This window comes from Nycticebus coucang, chromosome 10 (assembly GCF_027406575.1).
Source record: "Nycticebus coucang isolate mNycCou1 chromosome 10, mNycCou1.pri, whole genome shotgun sequence".
Lineage (NCBI taxonomy): Eukaryota > Metazoa > Chordata > Mammalia > Primates > Lorisidae > Nycticebus > Nycticebus coucang.
Window position 1 is genome coordinate 72,858,162 of NC_069789.1, and position 13,017 is coordinate 72,871,178.

Here is a 13,017-nt window from a genome sequence, read left to right on the forward strand (position 1 = left end):
TATAGGAGGTGTCTAAACTGATACTTTCCAATACAACACTTTCTGATGCTAGAAATGTTCTTATTGCACTAACCAGAGAGCACAACTGCCTTTTGAAACTTGAAATGTAGCTAGTGTGATTACCTGAACATTTCGTTTTAAGTAATTGTAATTAATTTAAATTTAAATGAAGTAGCCATCGGTCCCTATTGGGTATTATATTAGACAACATGATGTAGGCCAATATCATTGATATACAGATAGATCAAATAATTCACAGAAGTTTCCCAATTAATCCATTCTTTTTAAGCCATGTCAGAGGACAGGGCCTGCCACATTATCTTTCTAAACTTTTTGATTTACCAATTTTTCCTTACACAATATTATAAGAATACAGCTGTTTTTGGTTACCCTTATCAATTTTGTTATGTGTGGGGTGATAGGAGTGCCCATCATCCAGATCACGTTCATTGTACACATAGGTAGGTTTACTTCTATTCTCTCCTTCTCTCTCCCCCTTGCTTGAAAGTTTTACTTTCTCCTGTGCACAAGCATGCTCATTGGTTGGTTCCAAATTAATAGCAGGTGCATGTGGTGTTTATTTTTCCATTCTTTGGATAATTCACTAAGTATAGTGGTTTGTAGTACCATTGAAATTGTTGCATCCTTCTTCATGGCTGAATAGTATTCCATAGTATGCTGTGTGTGTGTGTGTGTGTATAACATTTTCTTAATCTACTCATGAATTAATGGGCACTTGGGTTGACTCCACATCTTTGCAGTGTTTCCTGCAACAAACATTTAAGTGAAGGTGCTTTCTTGAGAAAATAAATCACTTATTTTCCTTTGGGTAAATAACAGGGAGTGGGATTGATGGATCAATGGTGGGTTTACTTTAATTTCTTTGAAGAATCTCTACATTTTTTTCCATTGAGTTTACACTAATTTTCAGTTCCACCAACACTGTACAAGTGTTCCATCTGTCTGCATCCACAATGGCATATATATTTTTTTCTTTTTATAAAGGCCATTCTAACAGGGATAGGGTGATAGCTCATTATGATTTTAATTTGCATTTCCCTGATAATTAGTGATGTCAAGCATTTTTCATATGTTTATTGGCCATTGTCTACTGTAAAGAGAGGAAGAGCACAGAGGGGTGTAAAGAAAAGACGGACACAGATAATGCAGCTCATAGACCAGGACAGGTTTATTCAGATAAACCTGGGAGGGGTTTTCCACCAAGGTGAAAAGGCAGCTTCCCTTACAATCTAGTTGTTTATATAGCCTGATTAGGCAGGAAAACCCATTTGGGGTGGAGCTGGTGCAGAGTTGGAGAAGAGTTTAGCTTGCTAAGGTGGGAAAGGCCATTTGGAGCAGAGTTTTGCTTGTTAAGGTGGGAAAGCCTGGTTGGAGCAAAGGTTTTTCTTTTGGGGCCTAGATAGGCCAGTCTCCAAGAAACAGCCCTTACCCTACAAAGGGGCTTGTCACCGATTTCTGAGAAACGGCCCTTCCCTATAAATTGAAACCTGAGTATTACAACAAGGGCCCTGTGTTGGGTGTCATCTGGCAGTAGTCTGCCTGCCTCATCTACCTTCTTTTGAAAAGCTTCTGTTCATTTCTTTTCCTCACATTTTAATGGAGTTGTTTTTTCCCCTGCTGCTTTGCTTGAGTTATTTACAAATTCTGGTTATTAGACTTTTATCAGATGTATAGCTTGGAAAAATTTCTCTCATTCTATAGGTTGTCCATTTGCTCTGTTGATTATTTCTTTAGCTGTGTAGCTGTGCAGTAGCCTTTTAATGTAATTAAGTCCCATTTGTTTGATTTTTTTGTTGCTGTGGCTGCCACTAGGCTCTTCTTCATAAATTCTGTGCCTAGGCCAGTATCTGAAAGAGTTTTTCCAACATTTTCTTCTAGAGTTATGAGGGTTTCATGCTTGAAATTTAAATGTTTTATACATCTTGAATTAATTGTTATGAGTGGTAAGATATGGATCCTATTTCATTCTTTTGCATGTGCCTATCCAATTTTTCTAGCCCCATTTATTAAGTAGGGCTTTTTTTCACCAGCGTGTAATGTTTTCTGCTTTGTCAAAGATCAGATGGCTGTATGTGGATGATTTTATATCTAGGTTCTCTATTCCATTGATTATGTTTCTATTTTTGTACCAGTTCCATGCTGTTTTGGTTATTATAGCTTTGTAGTGTAAAGTCTGATAATGTGATGCCTCCATATTTGTTCTTTTTGCTTAAGATTACTTTTGCCATTCAGGCTCTTTTCTGGTTCCAAAGAAGCCTATAATTGCATTTGCTAGGTCTATAAAATATGACATTGGTATTTTGATGGGAAATGCATTGAATCTGCACCTCACTCTTGGTAGTATAGACATTTAAAATGTTGATTCTCCTGTAATTACCATGATATATTTTTACATTTGTTTGTATTATTTGCAATTTCTTTCCTCAGTGTTTTCAAGTTCTCTTTGTAGAATTCTTTTACTTGTATGGTTAAGTATATATCTAGGTACTTTATTTTCTTTGTAACTATTTTACATGGTATTGGGTCTCTGATTTTTTTGTTTGTTTGTTTATTTGTTTGTTTGTTAGTTACTGGTGTACAGGATGCTACTGATTTGTGTACATTGATTTTGTAACCTGGGACTTTGCTGAATTTATTTATGAAGTCTAGCAGTGTCTTGGCAGAGTCTCTGGGGCTTTCTATATAAGAGATCACATCTGATGACATCTTGCTCCTTTTTGATCTGCTCTACAATTTCTTCCAGTGGAATTTCTTGCAGGTTCTGGCACTTTTTTCTTAGAATTATATCTGATCTACGATCACTTGCTACTTTATTCTTTCTTTTTCATATAAAAATTTCCTTCCTTTTGAGATGAACTGGCAGCCAGTGTTTCTGGGTAAACCATCTTCCAGTTGCTGACTTTTCACACTAAAATAAATCAAAGTAAATAAGATGCAAAAAAATTACAATAATGTAAAAGTTTTACTTAAACTCTTTGATACGGTTAAATAAATAATCTTGTGTTTTAGTGCAATATCTGTATCTGTGTGTTATTGTCTATAAGCTAATGATGACACTAGGAAGACCTCCTTCATATAATTTTGAATTAGCTAGCTGAAGTAATGCATACATCATACCATATCATGCTTTACAGAGCATGAAGTCAGGATAGTGAGGTGGCTCAAAGCATGAGCTTGGAGGTCAAACCAGTCTGGGTTCACTACTAGCCCTGCCATTTAATAATTATATCATAAAGAACACACTACTTAACTTCTCTAAACTTCAGATTCATCATCTGTAAAATATCAATAATAATGATTACCTTCAGAGATGTTTGTGCAGATTAAGTAAAGACAATGTTGATAGAGCCCTTGGCGCAAGTGCAGAGAAGTTGGCAAAAGGTGGTAACTCAAAGCAGTAGCTGTGCTTATGATGTTGTTATAAAAGCATGATAAATGCAAGTTTTTTCTCTAAGGATTTTTTAAAGTTCCTTTTTTCAAGTTCACGGACATATTCCTCAACCTATACATAAAAAACCAATTTAATTAGAATATGTTTTGCTTTAATTACAAAACACAAAAGCAGTAGGGAGTCAGCCGGGGGTGACTTCTGGCTTTAGTCTTTCGTGCAGTACATCGTGTAGCAACTCACATGTTCAACATCCTCCTCAGGCAAAAAGAATAAGCATCATACTCTGATGATGCTAAAAATTATGATTAGTGGCCTGGCATCAAAGCAATTTCTATACCTACTTTTGGTCCAGATTTGACATGGTAAGGGTCCTACATAGCAGAACTTTCATGAACTTTCTAATGAAAATTAAGTAATTGGCTGGATTAATCACTTGGGAATTTAGGGGAAGGTTGCAATGGCAGGCATATCCTCTGATAATTTAATTTTTAGAGTTTGCATAAGGAAAGTAAAAGAATTGAAAGTGTTCTCACTTGAAACAGTTTTAATCACTTCTTAGGCAGACATAAAACATACGGTGTTTTCAAGTCCTTGAAAGTCATTGAAAACGATTCTGTGTTTCCAGCACAGCTTCAGGATGGGAGATGAAGTCCTGCTCATCCCTCCTTAGCATTCCACAATTAAGGTGACTCAGCTCTCAGTCTCTTCAAAGTTCTCTTCACACCTCTATTTATTTCTTAGACTCTGTGGAGTTATGACTTCTGCTAATTTTTTTCTCTCTACTCCTACATCATTTTATTATCTTTTTTGTTTCCTGTTTGAGATTTAAACTGCTTTATGATCTGATTTTTTTTCCTGATACTCACTCTCCAGTATAAAGTGTTTTTATAAGTGAATCTTTACAAGAAGATAATTATGGTTCCTCCTAGCTATAGATCACCTATTTTCAAATGCCACTGGCACTCTGTTCACTCAGCTGGAGGGAGAGTGGCAGAGTTTCATGCTACAAAGAACAACAATTTAAGAATAAAAAGTAACTGCAACACAGCTAGCAAACATGGCTCTTGACCTTTAACATTCAAATACCTTTATACAAATAGGACAAAATGTGACAATTTATTTATAGTTGCTTAGACTCTTATCTAACAACTTATTGTTACATAGCTAACAACTTATGTATAATAGAGTTTTAGTCATATTAACTTTACATGAGCTAAGACATATCAAATATTACTTATAATTATAGCACAGGCGCTCGCCACAATGCCCGGCTGTTTTTTTGTTGCAATCTGGCCGGGGCCGGGTTTGAACCCGCCACCCTCAGTATATGGGGCTGGCGCCCTACTCACTGAGCCACAGGAGCCGCCCATATTTTCAATTTTAGTATTTAAATAATAATTAAATAGTCTCATTCTATTTAAATTATATTAAAATTTACTTCTAATTATTTACACACAGTCCTTGTTAGATTCCTTGTGTTAGATCCTATCAAATAAAATTTCCTTCATGTATTTTTAAATGTTTTGTATTAAAAATGTGTGGCACAATTCACGTCCATTGCCATCCATTTTCCAGTCAAGGAAAAAACTAACCCTTTTTTCATCCCGTGGAATCTTATTTGTAGTGGATATTTTTGCCTCGATTTTAAAAAATATGCATGCAGACATAAAGTTATATCATTTAGTATAGTATTTTCTCCTATTAAAACAAACAACAAACATTGTATTTTTAATGAACAGAGCCACATAGAATCTGTATTGTCTGATTTGGATCCAGTGGATATAGGGAAATTTCTGACAATTGGTGTCTTAAAATTGTTCCCTGATTATTCCTGGTATGCATCATTGGTCACTATAGCCTCAAAAACACTATAGCCTCATAAAATACAAAAATGGATAAATAGACTTCAACAAAATGTGAAATGCCTGTTTTTAAAAAGAAACTGTTAAGATAATACAAAGTTAAGCCTTAGACTAAAGGAAACTCTTTGCAAAGGATGAATCTGGCTTTTCTCTATATATATATAAACAAACAGACAAATTGTTTGCTTATAAACAAACAGGCAAACAATCAAACAAAAATATATATCAACAAATATATCTGTTGTTGCAAAGCTATGCTAACACAAAACTAGCAGCGTAAGCAACATACCCTTATTATCTCACAGGAGATAGCTCTCTGTAGGTCAGCAATCCAGGTGTTGTCTTAAATGGACCCTCTGCTGCAGAGTGTTTCACTAAGCTGCTTTCCAGGTGTTGTATAAAGCTGGGGTCTTTTTTAAGCCTCCACTAGGGAAAAATCCATACTCAGTAAAACAATGAAATGAACTACTGAATTGCAAACAGGGATGAATGATAAAATAATTATACTGAATCAAAGAAGTCATATAAAACAAGATGACATATGGTGTATTTCCATTTATATAAAATTATAGGTAATACAAATATGTAGTGAATGAAAGTAGAAGACTAATTGCCTGGAGAGAGGTTAGAGAAAGGGGTTACCAAAAGGATGTGACGTGTTTAGACTCATAGGCATGCACAGTTTCTTGACACACTATGTCGAAACTTATGCACTTTAAATGTGTGTAGTTTACTCTCCCCCATTCTGCAGAAAAGACATCTATATGGACTCTAATATCATTCCTGTGCCCAATTTCCGCGTTAAGAAAAATGTCGTTTGAAGGTTTATTGAGACTCAGTGTCTCAAGGTCCTCTTTCCCCACCACCCTTTTAGCCACTGTCAACATTCTCTGATCTCCATGTCTATCATGACACTATTCAAAATGACACCCAGAGATAAAAGGAAAGAATCCATTGTCAGTCTCATCTTCCTTTTTTTTTTTAATTTTTGGCCAGGGCTGGGTTTGAACCCACCACCTCCAGTGTATGAGGCCGGCGCCCTACTCCGTTGAGCCACAGGCACCACCCAGTCTCGTCTTCCTTAACAGTAAGATTTAACGCAGTTGATAATGCCCTTTTCCAAGGGTAGAGTTTCCCTTTGACTTCAGCAGACCTTGCTCAATGGATCTTCCTCGAACTCTCTCTTCCCACGTTTTCGTGTTCTAATTAGTTCTCATTCCCAGACTTAAATCTTGGTAAGTTCCAGGGATCATCACATATGTCTTTACTCACTTCCTTTATATCATGGCTTATGAACTGCTGTAAACAATCTAGATCTTTCTCCTGGACTTCAGGCTGTAATATGCAACTTCCCAGCCTACAAACTGATCTGGTTTCCTCCATAGCCCTAATTTTACTCATTCACACAGTTATTCATCTCTAGAAATGAAAAACTTAGTTTTCATTTACTCAGGCCAACAATCTGTGGTGTCATTCCTAACTTCCCTCCTTTTGTTATGCTTTCAGGCTCCCAGACATCTGTATCAACTCTAGTTTCAACTCACATATATATATGTGATTAGACCCTATGTGTATATACATATTATATATATGCAGATTAAACCTTCAAATGGCATTCTGTATGTATACACACACATATATATATACACACACATATATAATGTCTGTCAAGAATACAAGTGATAAATTTAAGTAACTATATTTCACTGAATAGTACACACTACCCATGACACATTCTCTAATGTACTTTCATCAGTTACTGTTTCTATTACAAGTTATTTGCATAAGCATTTCTTAATGTCTGATTTGTTGTTGTTTTTTTTTTTTTCAAGTTGTAGCACATGTCAGATTTATTACAGCTGAGTAATACTCCATTGTATGGAATAGGCCACTTTCAGTTTATCCATTTATCCAGTGATGGACAAGTCTGTCACCTGGTATTACATCTAGTACCATTCAATCATTTTTTAAATTGAATTTGGAAAAAATACTATTGCCCAGAATTTTTTCATATAATAATATACATATTATACTGTAATAACACATTATATACATATAATATTATATGAAGAAATAATGGGAAATAGTAATACACACATTATATATAACCTATTTATGGTATTTACATATACATATTTTATGAAGAAATACTGAGCATACATATGTATCATTGATTTATTTTCTTTCTCAACTCCTGGTATTCCCTATATACTGAAATTGTACTATGTTTTTATTTTTACCTTTTATATATTTTTTAGATGTTATCATTTCTTTTGATCTACTTTCAAGTTCACTGTTTTTCTAATTTCATTCTGCTATTAAGCCCTTTAAAGAATTTGTTGCTTACTATGTATTTCAATTTCATTTTTCTTTTATAATTTGTATTTCTTGCTTATCTTTCCTATAGTAATTTATTATAGCCATATTTTACTTTAAGTCTTTGAGTTTAATTATAGTATCTGTTGTAAAATACTTTTTCCTAATTTCTGCATTGTTTTTTAGATGACTCAGATGAGCCAGACAGATAAAATTACTTCGATGAAATCACAAGGACTCACGTAAAGGAAGGGCATTTGAGGAGAAACTAAGAACCAAGAAAACAGAATCAAGAATCTTTGTGACTCTTTTCCAGGTGGTAGAATTAAGGAAAAATATATGTCTGGATTTTTTTTGGTTTTTGGCCGGGGCTAGGTTTGAACCTGCCACCTCCGGCATATGGGACGGACACCCTACTCCTTGAGCCACAGGTGCTGCCCATGTCTGGATTTTTTATTCTTCAGGTGAAAACATTCCGATTGCTGTGGGCAGAGGATGAACCGTGGCAGAATGCATTTTCCAAACAGTATCCCAGTACTATCTATGGTTTTACACAAACTTCCAGCATTTTGTCTCCTCTATTAATTAAGAGATGAAGTCTGGGTTTTCTGTCTTTAAGATTGGGAGTTACTTTGAGATTGTCTTAATGAAGAGAAGGTAGTAAAAGAGAGAACCATGTTATTCTAAAGGCTAAATTATAAAATAAGATAACATTTCTGTCTGGTCTCCATTTTCTGAACTTGATTTTTAAATAAGCCAACAAGTTGTGAGGTGCCCAGTCCATATGCAGAAGCAAAATTTAGGTGTTTCAGCTGATAATTACATCTAACATCTCAGCTGATTCAATAATTAAATGCAAGTGAGCCAGCTTTACGATTCTACAGGCCACTAGGCTCACTCATCCCTTCTTATCCCTGAAAGTAATGCACATTTGTGAAAAAAAAAAGAAAGATATTGTCACTGTTGCAAACCTCTATAACTTTGTGTTATCCTGTTATAGTAACTGGAAAATGTTAATTCTGGTGGGGGAAACAACACAGAAAATATGGGGTAAAAATGACCTTTAGCATATCCATAATGTTTTCATTTTATCAGGAAAATTTATGTTTATTTTTGCAATTCATATGCAGTAAAAGGGAAAAATATAAAAAGAACTATTTTTATACGACATACAAATATTTTTAGCATTAACTTTCAAATCCTTAAAGGATGCCATTGCAATTATATAATTTAAGAATATTATTTAAATTGTTCAAGTTATCATTTAGTATTTGAGAATGAGATATTGAACTAAAAAATGTGCAGCATGCTATACATTGTGGGTCCTGCTCTGAGAGTAAGTAACCTGATATTAGAAAAGTCAATTATTTTCCTTGTTACTACTTCTCTTCTCTATAAATACAGTATCCTTTTCTTTTACCAGTTATTACATGTGATCAATTAATGGCCTACACAATTAACCAGATATATCCCTCAGTCTAACATAACATATGATTAATAAAACTAGTAGTAAGACGTATTAGTCCCTGGTTTTCAAACTAAAATATAAGTACTATGGCTATATTTCCTTTTCTTCTCAAAGATCTCTAGTGTAGAGAGAAGGACAAAATTTTGTTTCTATTCTAGTTTACAAAGGGGTAGGGCTTGTAAGTTTTAACTCTCTGAGTGTTTGTATTATTCACCTACCGATTTCACTCCTTGAAGACAGCCTGAAACAACAATAACAAAAAGGGCAAAGTACCATATTTATTTAAATATGCTACTTTATATAAAGATTATTTAGCATCTTCTGTTGTCCTTTATAAGAAACTATGCTAAGTAATTAAATATTATTTTAAATGATAGGTACAAGAAGATTAAATATTTCCCCAAGAGCATTTAGGAAAAAAAGGCTACATCTTGCTCTTGCTCTTCCTTTCATACCCTAAATTTATAGCTAATTTTCGACAGTTATAAAGTTCTATATAACATATCCCCCACCCATGACACCTCCCAGCTTTTAAAAGAGCTTAACAATTTATTATAGCAATTTAGCAAAAGTACTGCTGCTTCCTGTCAGAATTTACTGGCATCTTTGCTCACCAACTGGATGTAAAATATGTCAATGTGACCCCGTCTGTATCCTTGATACATGACATTGATTGTCCATTTCCTTTCTTCCATTTTATGTGTATGTTTGTTAGATCAGATAACCCTGGAATACCTCTAAATTTCTCTAATGAAATTGTTGTATGTGCAGAAAATAAATTCCTATTAGAGCAATAAAAGTGAGAAAGAAAATAGAAAAACTTAATGGAGGCAATTTATATAACCTGGTAAAAGACAACAAATATTGACCTGCATTTAATGAATATGTCTGATTTCAAAATCAAAATTTAAGATTATGATAAAAATTTATGACAAGAAGTAGGAGAATTGGCTTCCTATGAGAGAGCTTTCTATCCACCCTCCCTCACTTCTTTTATTTGCATGTAAAAATGTGGACCCTAGTGGGATATAATATCTAAGATAACAAACACCTTAATAGCTCGTTCATGACATTTAAATGGAAAATAGTTTTCCAAATAGCATTAACATCTGTGTCTAATGCCATTGTATCATTTGTGTGATCCTATAATATTTGGAATTCCTGGATGGAGCCTTCACATTGCTTCTCTGCTTGATAGTCTCCTGTGATATTAACATCAATAGACTTTTACTAGTGATACGTGGCTGAAACTAATACAGCAGGAAGTTAACATTCTCAATGCAATATTGTGACAGATATAATTAATTTGATAGAAAGTGAAGCTTTTTTAAAAAATGAAGAAAATAGTTTAGCCTTTTATTCTTTCATTAGAAGGCAAACATTGTAGCAGTCAACTACATTGTTTTATCTGAAAAATTTTGTATAAAATTTTATAGAGCTTTTTTAGCTAGTTAATATTCGATTTCCTTGCATAGTATAATGTCAGAAGCTAAAAGTATAAATTAGCATAGAGCAAATTTAATTATTAATATGAACAGTAAGAATGTTAGCTAGTCTGAGGGAAGCATTTGCGTAACATATATGTATGTAGATTGTATACTGAAATGTACTTATTTATTTATTTATTTATTTTCCATTCTTGTGATGCTTTACTAAAAAAGAATGCATTCCACCTCCATCCAGGTTAATTCAAAAGACATAAAGTCTCCATCTTTTCCAGTGGCTGAATATACATATACCACAGCTTATTAAAACATTCCTGGATTGGTGGGCATTTAGGTTGTTTCCACAATGTGGCAATTGTAATTTGAGCTGCAATAAACAGTCTAGTGCGAATGTCCTTATGATAAAATGATTTTTTTTTTCTTCTGGAGATGCCCAGTAATAGGATTGCAGGATCAAATTGGAGGTCTAGTTTGAGTTCTTTGAGGATTCTCCATGCTTCTTTCCAAAAAATTAGTATTACTTTGCGGTCCCACCAACAGTGTAAAAGTGCTTCTCCACATCCATGCCAGCATCTGCAACTTTGAGATTTTGTGATGTGGGCCATTCTCACTGGGGTTAGATGATATCTCAGGGTGGATTTGATTTGCATTTCTCTAATAATTAGTGACAAGTATTTTTTCATGTTTGTTAGCCACTTGTCTATCTTCTTTAGAGAAGGTTCTATTCATCTCACTTGCTCATTGATATAAGGGATTATTTGCTTTTTGTTGCTTAATGCGAGCTCTCTGTAGATTCTAGTTATTAAGCTTTTGTCCGATTGATAACATGCAAATATCTTTTCCCATTCTGATGGTTGTCTCTTTGCTTTGATTGTTGTCTCCTTAGCTGTACAAAAGCTTTCCAGTTTAATTAAGTCCCGTTTGTTTATTTTTGTTGTTGTAGCAATTGCCACTTCCATCTGATACCTTCAGATGTTTTCTCTACACTTTCTTTGACGATTTTTATTGTTTCATGCCTTAGATTTAGATCTTTTATCCATCTTGAATCAACTTTAGTGAGTGGAGAAAGATTCCGGTTCAGTTTCAGTCTTTCACATGTGATTATCCAATGAAGACTTATTTAAAATTTGAAATTATCCTGGTATTAAATGTAATATCTTTTTTTTATTCTATTTTTTTTTTTTTTGTAGAGACAGAGTCTCACTGTACTGCCCTCGGGTAGAGTGCCTGACGTCACAGGACTCACAGCAACCTCTAGCTCTTGGGCTTTAGCGATTCTCCTGCCTCAGCCTCCCGAGCAGCTGGGACTACAGGCGCCCGCCACAACGCCCGGCTTAAATCTTTTAAACCTTATAGAATGAAAGCATAATTCTATAATCATTATAGAATGGTAGCATAATGATACATATTATAAATTCACAAAGTGTATTAAATAATGAACTAATCAGTCTCTTTTGATGTTAGTGGTATTAAGTAGCATTTATTGTTTTTACTGTGTCTTCCATCTCATTGAATAAAAATTGCTGTTCCACACAGGGAATATGCCCTGATGATACCACATATATTGAGGTTAGTCTATGTAGTTGATAACATAGCTAAAAAGGTTATCTGTGAAAGCAGATTAATAAAAACAAATGAAGACAGAAGAATGATTTTAAAAAGTATTCAAGGGTAGAGAAAGAAAATTAAAAATGAATTTGCCTTTTCATTATTCCTAGAATTCCATGTGTTTTAGTTTAAATTTAGGAAATATTTACAGTTTGCATCTTTAAAATTATACTAGCAGAGCCCATTTAATCAAGAGACAGCAAAATCAAAACAGAAATGTTTTCTGTAACATAATCTTATTTCCTTGAATAAACGATATTATTTTTAAAGTCTAACTATATATTCAAATAAAGAAAGAATATTACTTATTAGTTCAGTTATTTGAAGATATTTACTTAGCACTTACCATATGGCAAGATAACTTCATTCACCCCAGGAAGACAGATCAGCGGAAACATATATAAAGTTATATACCTTTATTATTTTTAAATCTAATGAGGGAGAGAAAAAGTAAAGTAAAGATGACATGATATGGTTTGGATTTTTACTTCAATGCTGTGGTTGCTGTGGGGAGACTGGATTTCCAAAAAAGCAACGACCAGCTTATACCAGGATAGACTATGGCTATTCTGTAGCTTTGAAAGACCCCCAAATGAGAATTTTTAATAATTCTTACAATTTTTCCAAAATCTGCAGAAGATCTTTGGCCGTGTCAGAGAAGTACACAAGTAGTATAGCGACTGAGTGGTGTGACTGGGAAGGTGAATTTGAAAACACCATATGGAGTTGCTGCATTAAAAAAGGGTAATGCTGACAGAATTTCTGTTCATACCAGATCTCAGATGTTTTTGTGTATTATGTGTGAAAAACAGAAACAGAGAAAGAAAGTCACTTAGGCCAGGAACCCGTGTCTTAGTCTGTTTGGGCTTCTATAATACAACGCCATATACTGGGTGGCTTTTACAC